General features: G+C 46.6%; 1 long non-coding RNA gene across 2 annotated transcripts in view; it reads right to left on the minus strand.

Annotated features, from left to right (window-relative positions):
* The window catches only part of LOC132809403 (uncharacterized), a 111,714-nt gene that overhangs the window by 34,352 nt on the left and 63,629 nt on the right, over window positions 1-13,733 (minus strand). The window contains exons 6-7 of one of the 2 annotated variants that reach the window (XR_009642290.1): window positions 12,077-12,289; window positions 3,400-4,339 (exon numbers count right to left, since the gene is read on the minus strand). This is a non-coding gene — a long non-coding RNA (uncharacterized LOC132809403). Of the gene's footprint in view, window positions 1-3,399; window positions 4,340-12,076; window positions 12,290-13,733 lie in introns of those variants that run through there. The other variant, XR_009642291.1, reaches the window with a different exon arrangement.

Raw genomic sequence — 13,733 nt, forward strand, 5'->3', positions numbered from 1 at the left:
TGTGATGATGCTGTAGCTTTAAGACGTTATTTTCTTCTGGTTTATTTTAAGAGAGAGATTGAATTCAAGCTGGATAGTTAATACCACTTGAGTAAATAACTGGTGAGGCCTTAGGTTTATTTTAATGCAGATGGAATGGGTGTGGTCAGCTCTCACAGATTAGGATTTCTGGGTTTTGGTTCCTCAGTAACATCAGAAATTATTGGGGGCTCCACTGAGTTGAAAGTTTTAGTGAATGTCTCCTGGCAGCTACTCTCTCTATGAATTTTCTCTTGGTGCTGTTTTTAAATCCTAAATTGTAGAAATATTTGTGTCATTCAGTGTCTGAATATTCCTTTTTGCCAAGGGCTGTGTTCATGTGATTTTCCAGTATTGGAACAGTTCATTGGTATTAGTTCCTAGATCTATTATTCTGTTAACTTCTCCAATATAATTACGTTATTCTAAATTCCTCTTTTTTTGTTTTTTTTTAATCTATTGTGTTTAAGTCAATGGGGTTATGCTTCACACTGAGTTGTTTGACCAGTCACATTGCATCTGGAACAGACACTTTACATTTCCTTTACAGAAGAAAACATTAGAGTCTCGGCTACCACGTTCAAATATTGTCGAGGGGCTCTGGTGTGGCCCATCACACTAGAATCCTTCTCTTCCTGAGTAATATGTTGGAGGCACTGAATGGGCTGTCCCTGTTCTTCTCCAATAGTGTCAATGGGCTGAACGACTTCCTCATATTCCTGTGAAACCAGTGTGAGGTGCGGAATGATCTCTTATTTTACTGTGGGAAAATGCAGTGTCATACAGTCCTTTATATGAATGTTACGGACTCTTTAAAAGCACAAGCCTCAATGGAGTCCATGTCTTGCTGCACATGGACACAGTCCAGTTCAGAAGCTGACGGGGGCGTCAAATTATTCTGAACATTGTGGAATCCTCAATGACCATCCCCACTTCGGATCTGATGGTTGGGAGGGTGGGGGCGGGGAGACATTGATGAAGCAGCTGAAGATGTTTGTGAAGAGGAAGCTACCCTGAGGATCTCCCACAGAGGTGACCCAGGACTGAGATGATGAACATCTCCCTTTGTGCCATGTTTGACTCCAAACACTAGAGAGTTTTCTCTGATTCCCATTAAGTTCAGATTTGTTAAGCTCCTTGATGTCAACAGAAGCCTTGATATCAGGGTCAGTCATTTTTACCTGAATCCTTGAGTCAACCTCTTTTGTTTGTATCAATAGGCCATGGTATAGGAGCAGCGAGGGTTTTCTTCAAACAGATGGCATTGAATGTCAGGATTTCTCTTCTCAAGAGTGTTCGGGGAGCCGGATGACTCAAAGTATTTGAAGTATTTGTAGATGGATATTGACCTGTCAGAGTGTTGAGGGCGATGAAGAATTGGGTATGAAAGAGGATTTGAGACCAAGAGCAGATCAGTCATGATATTAGTGAAGGGCAAGGCAGGTTTGTGGAGTGAACGACCTGCCCCTGTGTCTGATGTTCTCACATTGTGTTATTGGAAAGGTGGTGGGTGTTATTTTCATGTATGTTCTGTTATTGAATGTTGCCGTCAGGGAGACCAGAGGATTTTGTGAGCCATCGCTGGGTGTGGTATGGGAGCTGTATTCATAGTGAATTTGGGTCTACAACATGACCAACAAATGGAGCACAAGTTTCAGAGAGGGGAAGCTCTGTACAGAGAGATGAGGGGCCTCTTTCATACCCAGCCTGGGTTTTACAATCACATTTCTCAAATCACCTCAAAGCATGTGGGACAGTCTTGTAGGGCCGAATGATCTCCTCTGTTTCTGTGCACCAGGTTATAGAAGTAAGTAGTCTCTAAATGCTACTGCCTATCAGGTTTAATGGCCTGAATGGAACATAGGACCACGGGATTGAGGGACAGGAGTGAGTCATAAGATACATTGAACCTTCTCCACCAGGCACTAAGATTGTGGCTGATCAGGTTGGCGTCTCAGCCCCACTTTCCTGTCTGCGTCCCATTATCCATGACTCAGTTCCCTGTCAAATATTTCACTAACGCAGCTTTCAATCAATGCGAACATAGAGGCATGATAAACTTTCAGTGAATAGAATTCGGATTTGAATGCTACTTTCTGAATTTTTCATCATCCCTCTTATAGAATCAGAGTCATGCAGAATAGAAACAGACCCGTTAGTCCAATCTGTTCACTCCGATCAGATATCATATCTGATTTAGTCTCATTTGCCGGCATTTGGCCAATATCCCTCCTCTTTCAGATACCTTTTAAAAGTGCGATTGTAACCGCCTTCAGCACTTCCTCTGATAGCACTTTCTGCGCACACACCACTCTCTCTATGAAACATTTAACTTCAGGTCCCTTTCAAATTATTCGTCCTCTCCCCTCCAACCTATGCTCTCCTGATCTGGGATCCTGGGGAGCAGAACATGGCTGTTCAGAATAACACTCCAGGGGGAAACACCTCAAACTCATCAACCTCTCCCTAAAGCTCAAACCTCCAGTCCTGGGACATCTGTGTCAATCTTTTCTGCAGAAATTCGAGTTGTACACAGTATTCTTAAAGTGGCCTCACCAAAATCCTGTATAGATGCAACATGCCATCACAACTCCTATACTCAGTGCTCCGACTGATTAAGGCAAATATGTAAAAGGTGTTCTGTACTGCACTGTCTGCATTCGACTCCACTTTCAAGGAACAATGTACCTGCAGCCCTGTGTCCATTTGTTTCACAACACTCACCAGGTCCTTCCCATTAAGTGTATAATTTCTGTCCTCATTTGCCTTCCCAAAATGAGTAACCTCATATTTACTAACTATGGTTCCAATATCCACATCTAAATCCTTGACATAAGTGATGAAATGTTTTGTGAACTCAGTCCTAATTCTTACAGCACACTGCTGCTCACAAGCCTCCAGTCTGAAAAATACCCCTCTTCCTTCAAGCCAATTGTGATGAGCTTCTTCTGTATCCCATGTGACCGAACCTTACTAATCTGCCTACTAATCAAAATGTTATGAACACCTTGTTGAGGTCCATATAGACAATGTCTACCCAACTGCTTTCATCAATCTTCTTTGTCACCTCTTCATAAAACTCAACCAAATTAATGAGACATGATTTCCCATGCAGAAAGCCACGTTGTCTACCCCAATCAGCCCTTACCTTCCCAAATGTATGTAAATGCTATCCCTCAGAATCCCCTCCAACAACTCACCCACCAGTGACATCAGGCTCACCGGTCTATAGTTCCCCTGCTTTTTGGGTCACTGTTTCCTTTTCTAGTCCCACTGCTCCACTGCTCACAACAAATGTTAAATGTAACCAGGTCGGTGATGTGGCCGATGATATTGGTCTCAGACTGGGTCAGGGTCAGTTTTAGGAACAAGTCAGGCTGGTTTCTTTAATCTGCTCAAATAGCACGTTTATGATCCAGAGCAATGTTACTCCAACTATGATGAAAAAACATTGATACGCACACGCGCACACACACTCACTAAACAAAATCTCTGCAACTTCACGTTGAAAGAACCTTGTCCAGATATTATTGGAACTCATGACAAATTGAAAAATTGAGAGATTGTCCAAAATGTGATTCTGCTTCTGAAGATATTCTACTCACACAGCTGCTAGCAATGGGATTTTATCCTGGGAGAGTTGGATTTTGCTGAATTCCCTTTGCATTAGGCTGGCAGGAGGTTCCAGGTTAGCACAGTGGCTCAGTAGTTCGCACTGTTCCATCACAGCATCAGGAGCATGAGTTCAATTCCAGCCTTGGGCGACTATCTGCGTGGAATTTGCATCTTCTCCCCTTGTCTGTGTGAGCTTCTCATGGATGCTCCCGTTCCAAAGCTGTATAATTCAAGTGGATTGGTCAAATAGCCCATAGTGTTCAGAGATTTCTACTTTAGGTGCACTAGTCAGTGGTAACTGTGAGGGCATGGGAAGGTTACTCTTTGGAGGGTTAGTATGGACTTGTTGGGCCGAAGGGCTCGTTTCCGCACTGCACGGATTCTATAAAAATAAGAATGGTAACAATAACAGTAGAGTTTTGTTTTAGCTCGTACACGTTACTGTGATGAGGAATAATGATGGAGAGAGTGCGCAATAGGCCGTTTCTTCTCCGGCAGATGACATTGTCTTCCTCTCTGAGTTGAATCACACAATAATGTCATTCTCTCCCAAACTGGACCATGTGAGGTCTCCTTGTACATTGTCCAAACTATGTCTCCATCACATTCCCTGTTCCATGTCGGTGCATCATTGCTGCTGTCGTACACAGAGCCGTACCCTCAGCAGAAAATGGTCTCGGTCGATTTGAAGATATGTTTATATTCCCTGCGTCATTAAAAAATAAAATGTTTAATGTATTCAGAATACATAGAACATAGAACAGTCCAGCACAGAACAGGCCCTTCAGCCCACGATGTTGTTCCGACCACTGATCCTCATGTGTGCACCCCCAAAATGTCTGTGACCATATGCATATCCAGCAGTCTCTTAAATGTCCCCAATGACCTTGCTTCCACAACTGCTGCTGGCAATGCATTCCATGCTCTCACAGCTCTCTGTGTAAAGAACCCGCCTCTGAAATCCCCTCTATACATTCCTCCAACCAGCTTAAAATGATGACCCCTCGTGTTAGCCATTTCTGCTCTGGGAAATAGTCTCTGGCTATCGACTCTATCTATGCCTCTCATTATCTTGTATACCTCAATTAGGTCCCCTCTCCTCCTCCTTTTCTCCAATGAAAAAAGTCTGAACTCAGTCAACCTCTCTTCATAAGATAAGCCCTCCAGTCCAGGCAGCATCCTGGTAAACCTCCTCGGAACCCTCTCCAAAGCATCCACATCTTTCCTATAATAGGGCGACCAGAACTGGACGCAGTATTCCAAGTGCGGTCTAACCAAAGTTTTACAGAGCTGCAACAAGATTTCACGACTCTTAAACTCAACCCCCTATTAATGAAAGCCAAAACACCATATGCTTTCTTAACAACCCTATCCAATTGGGTGGCCATTTTTAAGGGATCTATGTACCTGCACACAAAGATCACTCTCTTCCTTCACACTGCCAAGAATCCTATACTTAATCCTGTACTCAGCTTTCAAAATCGACCTTCCAAAATGCATCACCTCACATTTATCCAGGTTGAACTTCATCTGCCACGTCTCAGCCCATCTCTGCATCCTGTCAATGTCCCGCTGCAGCCTACAACAGCCCTCTATACTGTCAACCACACCTCCAACCTTCGTGTCATCTGCAAACTTGCTGACTCATTCTTCAATCCCCTCATCCAAGTCATTTATAAAAATTACAAAGAGTAGAGGCCCAAGGACAGAGCCCTGTGGAACACCACTCACCACAGACTTCCAGGCAGAGTATTTTCCTTCCACTACCACTCGCTGTCTTCTGTTGGCCAGCCAATTCTGTATCCAAACAGCTAACACAGATACGTGTGTTGAAATTAATGTTTTGTTTTAACAAATACAGAAATTGCTGGAAAGGCTCGGCAGGTCTGTCAGCATGCAGATGCCTTTTACATGATGGAGTTGTACCAGCCTCCACCACTTCCTCTGGCAGCTCATTCCATACGCACACCACCCTCTGTGTGAAAAGGTGTCCCTTAGGCCTCTTCAAAACCTTTCCCCTCTCACTTTCCACCAATGTCCTCTAGTTTTGGACGCCCCTAACCTGGGAAAAACCTTGACTACAAACCCTATCCATGACCGTTCTGATTTTATAAACCTTTCCTGCTGCGAAATGTGACTTCAGTCAACACAAATGGCTGTACTTTCAATAATCCCGGGATAAATGCTGACATTCAACACCCACACCTGTTCTTTCTCCATCAAGTCACAATTCTAAAACCAGTTTAATCAGTTTGTTCAGCTATATTAGGAGACACTTCTGTGGGATTTACACCTAGACCTTTGTGCCCGGAGGTAGGGACACGAGCACCACTTGGCAATACCCATAAAGCTGTAACATTATTCTCCTGTGTGTTTGTTCATCAGCCTGTTATGACATGCTGTGACATACCTCTGCAACAGGCAGGACATGAATCCACACCTTCTGGTCCAGAGCTAGGAACACTACCAAACAATTTCAGGAATTGGAATCAAACCCAGAGCCATGGCTCAGAGGCAGGGACACTACCCACTACACTACTGTACCCAGATTTTGGGTCACATTTTAAGGGGCAGCATTCAGCTCGGTGTGGATTTATTATAATCAGGTTACCATTACTGAGCTACACAAAACACTTTGTTTTGTTAAACAAGTGCAAGATCGAAATTAACTATGACCATCTTTAATCGCTATTATCTGTAGTCTGCAATATTAGGGAAAGAAATCCTGCAGACACACTCTGCCCAATGAAGGGTCTCAAATAGATATTTATTACTGAACACCAGACACGGAGAAAGACCATAATTTCTGGTCCCAAAACACCGATCAGTAGAACCCAACTCTCACGTGTGTCTGCCCTCTGCCTAAAACCATAAAATGATACCAGGCCGCTGATTACTGTCCAGCCTCTCCTCCCCACTGACTGTGTCTGCAATCTGTCCCTCCTCCCTCTAACCACACAAGGCAAACCAAGCTCAGGGTCTTTGTGAAAATCAAGGCCGCAGTGTGCAGGCCTCCTGGAGAGGGGGAGGGCATTTTAAGATTAAACTGGGAAGGTGAGGAGGTGGTAATATCACTCACTGGCCGAGGCGTGGCAGATGGAATTTAGTTTGGATTAAAGTGAGGTATTGGATTTGGTAAATCCAACAAGAGTAGGACCTATACAATTAAACGCAGGGCCTTTGGCAGTGTTATAGAACAGAGACCTCGGCCATCAGGTATAATTCTTTAAAAGTTGCATCTCATATAGATAATGTGGTTAAGAAGGTGTTTAACACACGTGTCTTCAATGGTCAGACCTTTGAGTATCGGATTTGGGACGTCATGTTGAGGTTGTACAGGACATTGGTGAGACCTCTTCTGGAATACTATGTCCAGTCTGGTCACCCTGCCCGCTCATTCCATAGGCACACCACCCTCTGGGTGAAAAATCTGCCCTTAGGTCACTTTTAAATTTTTCCCCTCTTACCTTACAACTATGTCCTCTAGTTTTGGTCTCCACTACCCCCTTATAAAACACATTGACTATTCACTTTGATATTATTGACCTTGATATTATTAAGCTGGAGAGGGTTCAGAAGAGTTTAACCTGGATGTTGCTGGAAATGGAGGGATTGAGCTATAAGGAGAGGCTGAATAGGCTGGGACATTTTTCACTGGAGAGTATGAGATGGAGGGGTAACTTTGCAGAGGTTTATAAAATAGTGAGGGGTACAGATAAGCTGAAGGGCTGATTCTTTTCCCTAGAGTTATGGATTCAAAACTGAGGGATATTTTAAGGTGCGGGGAAAAAAAATTTACCAAAGTGATGAGAGGTAATTATTTTAGACAGAAGCTGGCTTGTGTGTGGAATGAACTTGCAGAGCAAGTGGTGAAAGCAGGGACAGTTACAACGTTTAAAAGATATTTAGATGAGTACACGGATAAGACATCAGTTTGGATGGTGCCGTGAGCAGCTGCCCTCCCCCTCCCCCTCTCTGAATGAATCCCTATTGGTTTTCACCCTCTGCCAATGCCTGTGCAGTGGCGTGGGCAGGCCAGCAGAGGGTGGCATTGCATTAATTTCAGCACCACAGAGACAGCCAGACCTGCCCCACACAGAGACACACAGATACACACACAGCAATTGTTAGGGCACGGCATAGATCCCATCTGGTAATTTAAACTAAACATAAATAAATGCTCAATTCGCCTCGTAAACTGTTAAAATATGAGTGAGAGAGAACTCCCAAATTCCACTCCCACTGTTTAAATAAAAACAACAATGTATTTTTTAACACTGAAAGTAATCTGAAAGACCCTCTATCTCTTAACTGCTTATAACCCGACTCCAGCTCTATAGCGATATACTGTTTCTGGGTCTGCCATCCTCTCATATCACAGGTACTTGTAAGCTCTCAGTTCAGAACAGCATTCCCTCTCTCAAAGGTACAGTACACACTTTCACCTTCATCCCATTATACCCTGGTGAATATAGATAAGTGGAACCAATCCGGATTTCTCTTGCTCTGTGGTTTGTCAATATTTCATCTACTCTGTCTCGTATGTGTCAGGATTTTTGTTGATCCATTGACAGTATGTCATTATTCGACTCTGTCCATGGGAATATATCAGTATTTCACTTGCTCACACTCCTGTGTGTGGGGCAGTATTTCAGTTGTTTCATGGGGACTGGGACACTGTGACAATCTTAATGTTTGTAAATGGTACCAAACCTGCAAGGATTGTAAAGTCTATGGAGGACAGTGTGGAACTCTAACAGGACAGTGACACGCCGGTAGACGGGGATCAATGCAGAACAGTGTGAGGTGATGCACTTTGGTATGAAAGATAAAGAAAGACAGTTTAAAACAGGCTGTGCCGTTATAAAGGGGCTGCAGGAACAGAGAACGCTGCGTGTATATGAGCACAGACTGTTGAAGATATCAGGACAAGTGGGGAGAGCAGTGACTATCACAGATTAGTTTCAGTATCTGAGCTGTTTACAGGGGGAGGTGTAGGAGGGAGCCTCTGTGCTCCCTTCCTGGGAGGTGGTGGTGACGATGTGTTGTGAGCCCACCCTCCTGCCCCCCGAGACCGTGGGGATTCCATTTGTACCAACTCGACACAGAAGGGAGATGGCATCAGGGCCACAGCTTCTAAGTTGTGCCGGGGGGAGAATCCCCACACGAGGCATCCTGGTCCTCTCCGGCTCATACCAGGGTCCTCCCCACATGACGGGGGAAGGGGAGGGGGGTGAGGGACCGGATATCGGACACTCCACCACCCGGCTTGGCCCTTTCTGACTTATTCCAGGCTGTTAGGGAGGGAGGGATGGTGGAGGTGGGTGGCCCTGCTGTTAGTGCTGGTGCAGGTGAGGAAAATGGCTAATCGTGAGGTTTTCAGAGGGAGTCTGTCGACAGTGTTGTATCCATACAGTGTAATTGATGTGGGGGGTAAAGTGGATGGTGTGACAGAGAGAGACAGACAGAGAGAGAGAGACAGACAGAGATAGAGAGAGGGAGAGAAAAACAGAGACAGAGAGAGAGAGCGAGAGAAAGAGACAGACAGAAAGATACAGACACGGAGAGAGAGAGAAGGTGCAGCATGTGGCAGTGACAGTGTTGGAGCATTAGCCTTATTCAGGGGTTGATGCTTACAGATATACTGTGAGTGTGGGGGAGTAGAGAGAATACGATGGCCCTTATCCTGACAGAGCGGGGAAGGTTATTGATGCTTGTCCTGTAATGCTGGACATTTCCTCAGACCCCAGATACTGCACTGAGCTGGGTGGAGAGCTCACACCATACTCGGTGGGTCTGGTGGTGTGGCTCCCTCTGGGAAGAGAATGGTCACCCTCTGTACATGCCCATGGACCTCCGTGCCCCTGTCGACAAACCGTGGTGTAATTACCCCTTATCTGCCATGCTCGGGGTAAACTGTGCAGGGCAGCTCCAAGCAGAGAAAGCTCAACTGTGTGCCCAATGGCCTTTCAAAGATGGCTCCAGTGCCAGGGGTCATGGAAAATCTAGGGGAACCCAGGCGACTGGGAGTCCCTCCAGCCATGACGAGTGGGAGAATCAGGCTGGTTCTGAATGAGAGGGACACCATGGTGGGGGGGTTTGTGGGGTGGGGGGGGTTGTGGGTGGTGTGGGGGTAGTCAATGAGTTGAGTTTGATAAGATAGCACCAGGAACCTAGCTTGGCCTCGTACAGATAATCCCTCTGTCACACTCAATGAAAATGGCACTGAGACAAATTATTGTTAGAATCAGCTCAGTGAGTCATAGATTCTGTTGAAACTACTCCCATTTACAAAGCTGTAGAACAAATGCTCATCCAAAACTCTCCATCATTTCACCTCACACCAATATCCCTTTTCCCATCTTTCCTGGGAAGACTGGCTCACGTTAACGGATGCTATCGAAGTGTCTACATTTCAGCATTCCGAAACCTGGGAACACATCATTCCATAGCACTGTCTCTCAATCTCCTCCTCTCTGTCTATACCCCAAACCACTCCCATGTGGTGATATTTAAACTGATTACCCCAACATCTCTCTCTGGCAGTGATGTTCACACCCACAGAACCCCCTTGTCATGGCACAACATAGATATGGAACTGTAAATGGGTGGGCGCTGTATATCCTGGCACTTCCCCACACTGGGCAGGGAACTAACAGTGTTACAGATCAATGCACTGGGGTGGTGTACACGGCCCTACATGCTGGGAGGGTAACTGCTCCTGGGTTACAGATCAATGCAGAGGGGTGTGTACACAGTCCTACATGCTGGGAGGGTAACTGTTCCTGGGTTACAGATCAGTGCACTGGGGTGGTGTACACTGTCCTACATGCTGGGAGGGTAACTGTTCCTGGGTTACAGATCAATGCACTGGGGTGGGGTACACAGCCCTACATGCTGGGAGGGTAACTGTTCCTGGGTTACAGATCAATGCACTGGGGTGGGGTACACAGCCCTACATGCTGGGAGGGTAACTGCTCCTGGGTTACAGATCAATGCAGAGGGGTGTGTACACAGTCCTACATGCTGGGAGGGTAACTGTTCCTGGGTTACAGATCAATGCACTGGGGTGGGGTACACAGCCCTACATGCTGGGAGGGTAACTGCTCCTGGGTTACAGATCAATGCACTGGGGTGGGGTACACAGCCCTACATGCTGGGAGGGTAACTGCTCCTGGGTTACAGATCAATGCAGAGGGGTGTGTACACAGCCCTACATGCTGGGAGGGTAACTGCTCCTGGGTTACAGATCAATGCACTGGGGTGGTGTACACAGTCCTACATGCTGGGAGGGTAACTGCTCCTGGGTTACAGATGAATTCACGGGTGATCACTGCACAGGTCTCTGTGCTGGTCAGACTGTCTGGTTGAGGTTTATAGATAATACAATGATGTGGGATGTGGTGCTCCCCGTGCTGGATGGATATTTTTTCCAGGTTCATACATTGCTCTGTGTAGCTCCCGGTACTGGACAGATCTGTAACCTGTACAAAGTACATTGTTGTGGTGGTTAGAGGTGAGAGGTGATGGACAGGTCATGGAGCTCCACGGAATGTTCTGTCCCCAACATTCTATAACTGCCATTCCTCGGAACGTTCTGTCCCTGACATTCTATAACTGACATTCCCCGGAACGTTCTGTCCCCGACATTCTATAACTGACATTCCCCGGAACGTTCTGTCCCTGACATTCTATAACTGACATTCCCCGGAACGTTCTGTCCCCGACATTCTATAACTGACACTCCCCGGAACGTTCTATCCCTGACATTCTATAACTGACATTCCCCGGAACGTTCTGTCCCTGACGTTGTTTGTTTGTGAACGGCCGGACGTCAGTGAATTGAACAAACGATAAGATCCCGAGGGAAGAGATCCCGTTCCAGGGAGAAGGAGACACTGTTCCGAAGGCCCCTCAGGCAGTTAAAGGGGGGAATACGTTTTCCCTGTGTTTACATTTCTCCACGACACAGGATCGACCACAATTTAGACCAAAATACAGAAATTCCCAAACTCCGTTTGTCTTCAGGAACCTGGGAGAGAATCCTTCAGGACAGCAACGTTCCCACCCTCCATATTAGGAACTGGGAAGGAGTGACCTCTGTCTGCTCTCGAGTGATCCAGTGCGTGGGAATGTTCTAGAAACCATCTGTCCTTATGGATGTGTCTCTGTGTGTTTGGGGAGGGAGGGTTTCTTGTGGTTTATGTCACATTTTTGTCAGTAATTCCGACCTTCCCATTTGTTATTCCAGCTCCAATTATTTTAATAAATCCCTGAATACAGGGACACATTTGAAAATCTCACTGGGTCCCCGATCAAACGGGTCCCTTTGCCTCCAGGCTGATGGATAATGGGTTTGTTTTCCTTCCTCACAGTTAACGTAGTGACAATCTACGTCCTGCTTTATAAAGATTGTGGATTGTCTCCATGTGTCAGACGTTACCTGGGGGCCATGGCAGCGGCGGATCTCCTGGTCATTATCCTCGACCTGATCCTGAGACACATTCCCATTGTTTATCGGGAACAGTTTGATTTCCTGTACTCCGTCCCCGTGTGTAATATCCACGCCGTCCTGCTTTATGCAGCCACTGACTGCTCTGTCTGGTTCACCGTCACTTTCACCTTTGATCGGTTTGTGGCCATTTGTTGCCAGAAGCTGAAAAGTAAATATTGCAGTGAGAAAACGGCGGCTGTGGTTCTGGGAGCAGTGACTGTGCTGAGCTGTTTAAAGAACATTTTCTGGTATTTTATGCTCACGGCTCGGTATTCGCTGTGGAACGCCCCCTGGTTTTGTGATGTAACAGACGCTGTTCTATCCTCCAGTGTCTGGGTCACAATCGAGTTCCTCCACCACATTCTAACCCCGGGGGTCCCATTTCTCCTGATTCTGCTGCTCAATGTTCTCACCGTCAGACACATTTTAGTGACCAGCAGAGCCCGCAGGAGACTCCGCGCTCACACCAATGGGGACGCTCAGTCTGACACTGAAATGAGAAACCGAAAAAAATCCATCATTTTACTGTTTGTGATCTCGGCCAATTTCATCCTGTTATGGTCAACGTTAATGCTGTATTCTATATGGTACCGGATGGATTGGATTGTGTATACCCCTGTGTATCTCCATGACTTTGTGGTGGAATTGGGCTTCATGCTGCAGCTCCTCAGTTGCTGCACAAACACCGCGATTTATGCCGTGACCCAGACTAAGTTCAGGCAGCAGCTGAAGAATGTGCTGAAATATCCCTTCACCCAAATCCATCCATCCATCAAATTCCCGCATTAATCACACCATCCGGGATTTTCTCATTTCAGTTCAGTGTTTCAGCGATGGAGCAGCCTGTCGCTATGGTAACAGACTGAGGGGAGCGCTGGTTTGTCCATCCTTATCCCACAGGGGGGTTACAGGGAAACATTTCAATGTTTCTCACAACTCAGGGGCCAGTGAGAAAAGGCACCATCCCACTGACTGTATCCATCACTTCCATTTGTAACCAATAAAAATGTGGATTAAAGCATGCCGAGCAGCAGAGGGACCGATGTTGTTGTGTGTCTTTGTGTTGGAGAAGCTGAGCTGGAGAGAGACAGACTCAGCCCCAAGTCCTGGTCCTCAGGGAAGGGCACCGCGCCCTGAGCTCAGGAGCTGTGGTTAACTCCCTCTGTCCCTCCACTGCAGCCTGGCCTCCCCATTACCTCTCCCCTACACTTTCTGCTCAATTCTCTCTCTCTCATCACCTCTCCTCTTCACACTCCCTCGTTTCCCCTCACACACACAATCCCCCCAACCCCGATTTCTCCACCTGCCCACATCTTCCCTATCCCCTCACCCTCACTCTCTCTGTCCTGCTGTCTCTGTCTCCCTCCAGCAGTTCCATCTCTACCCCATTTTCCCCTCCTCCTACCTCCCACATCTCACCCCCCCCCCACCCCACACGCAGCCTCACGACCAACCAACCCCGCACCCCCCAGTCTCTGGGTCAGAGGGAGAGGGAAGGACCAGGGAGACAGAATGTGTCTGAGACAGGGGGAGGGAGGGAAGGAGGGAGAGAGATTCAGTCAGAGAGAAACGGAGGAAGGTGGGGAGAGAGAGAGAGAGAGAGAGA

This window comes from Hemiscyllium ocellatum, unplaced genomic scaffold (genome assembly GCF_020745735.1).
Source record: "Hemiscyllium ocellatum isolate sHemOce1 unplaced genomic scaffold, sHemOce1.pat.X.cur. scaffold_1171_pat_ctg1, whole genome shotgun sequence".
NCBI classification, from domain to species: domain Eukaryota; kingdom Metazoa; phylum Chordata; class Chondrichthyes; order Orectolobiformes; family Hemiscylliidae; genus Hemiscyllium; species Hemiscyllium ocellatum.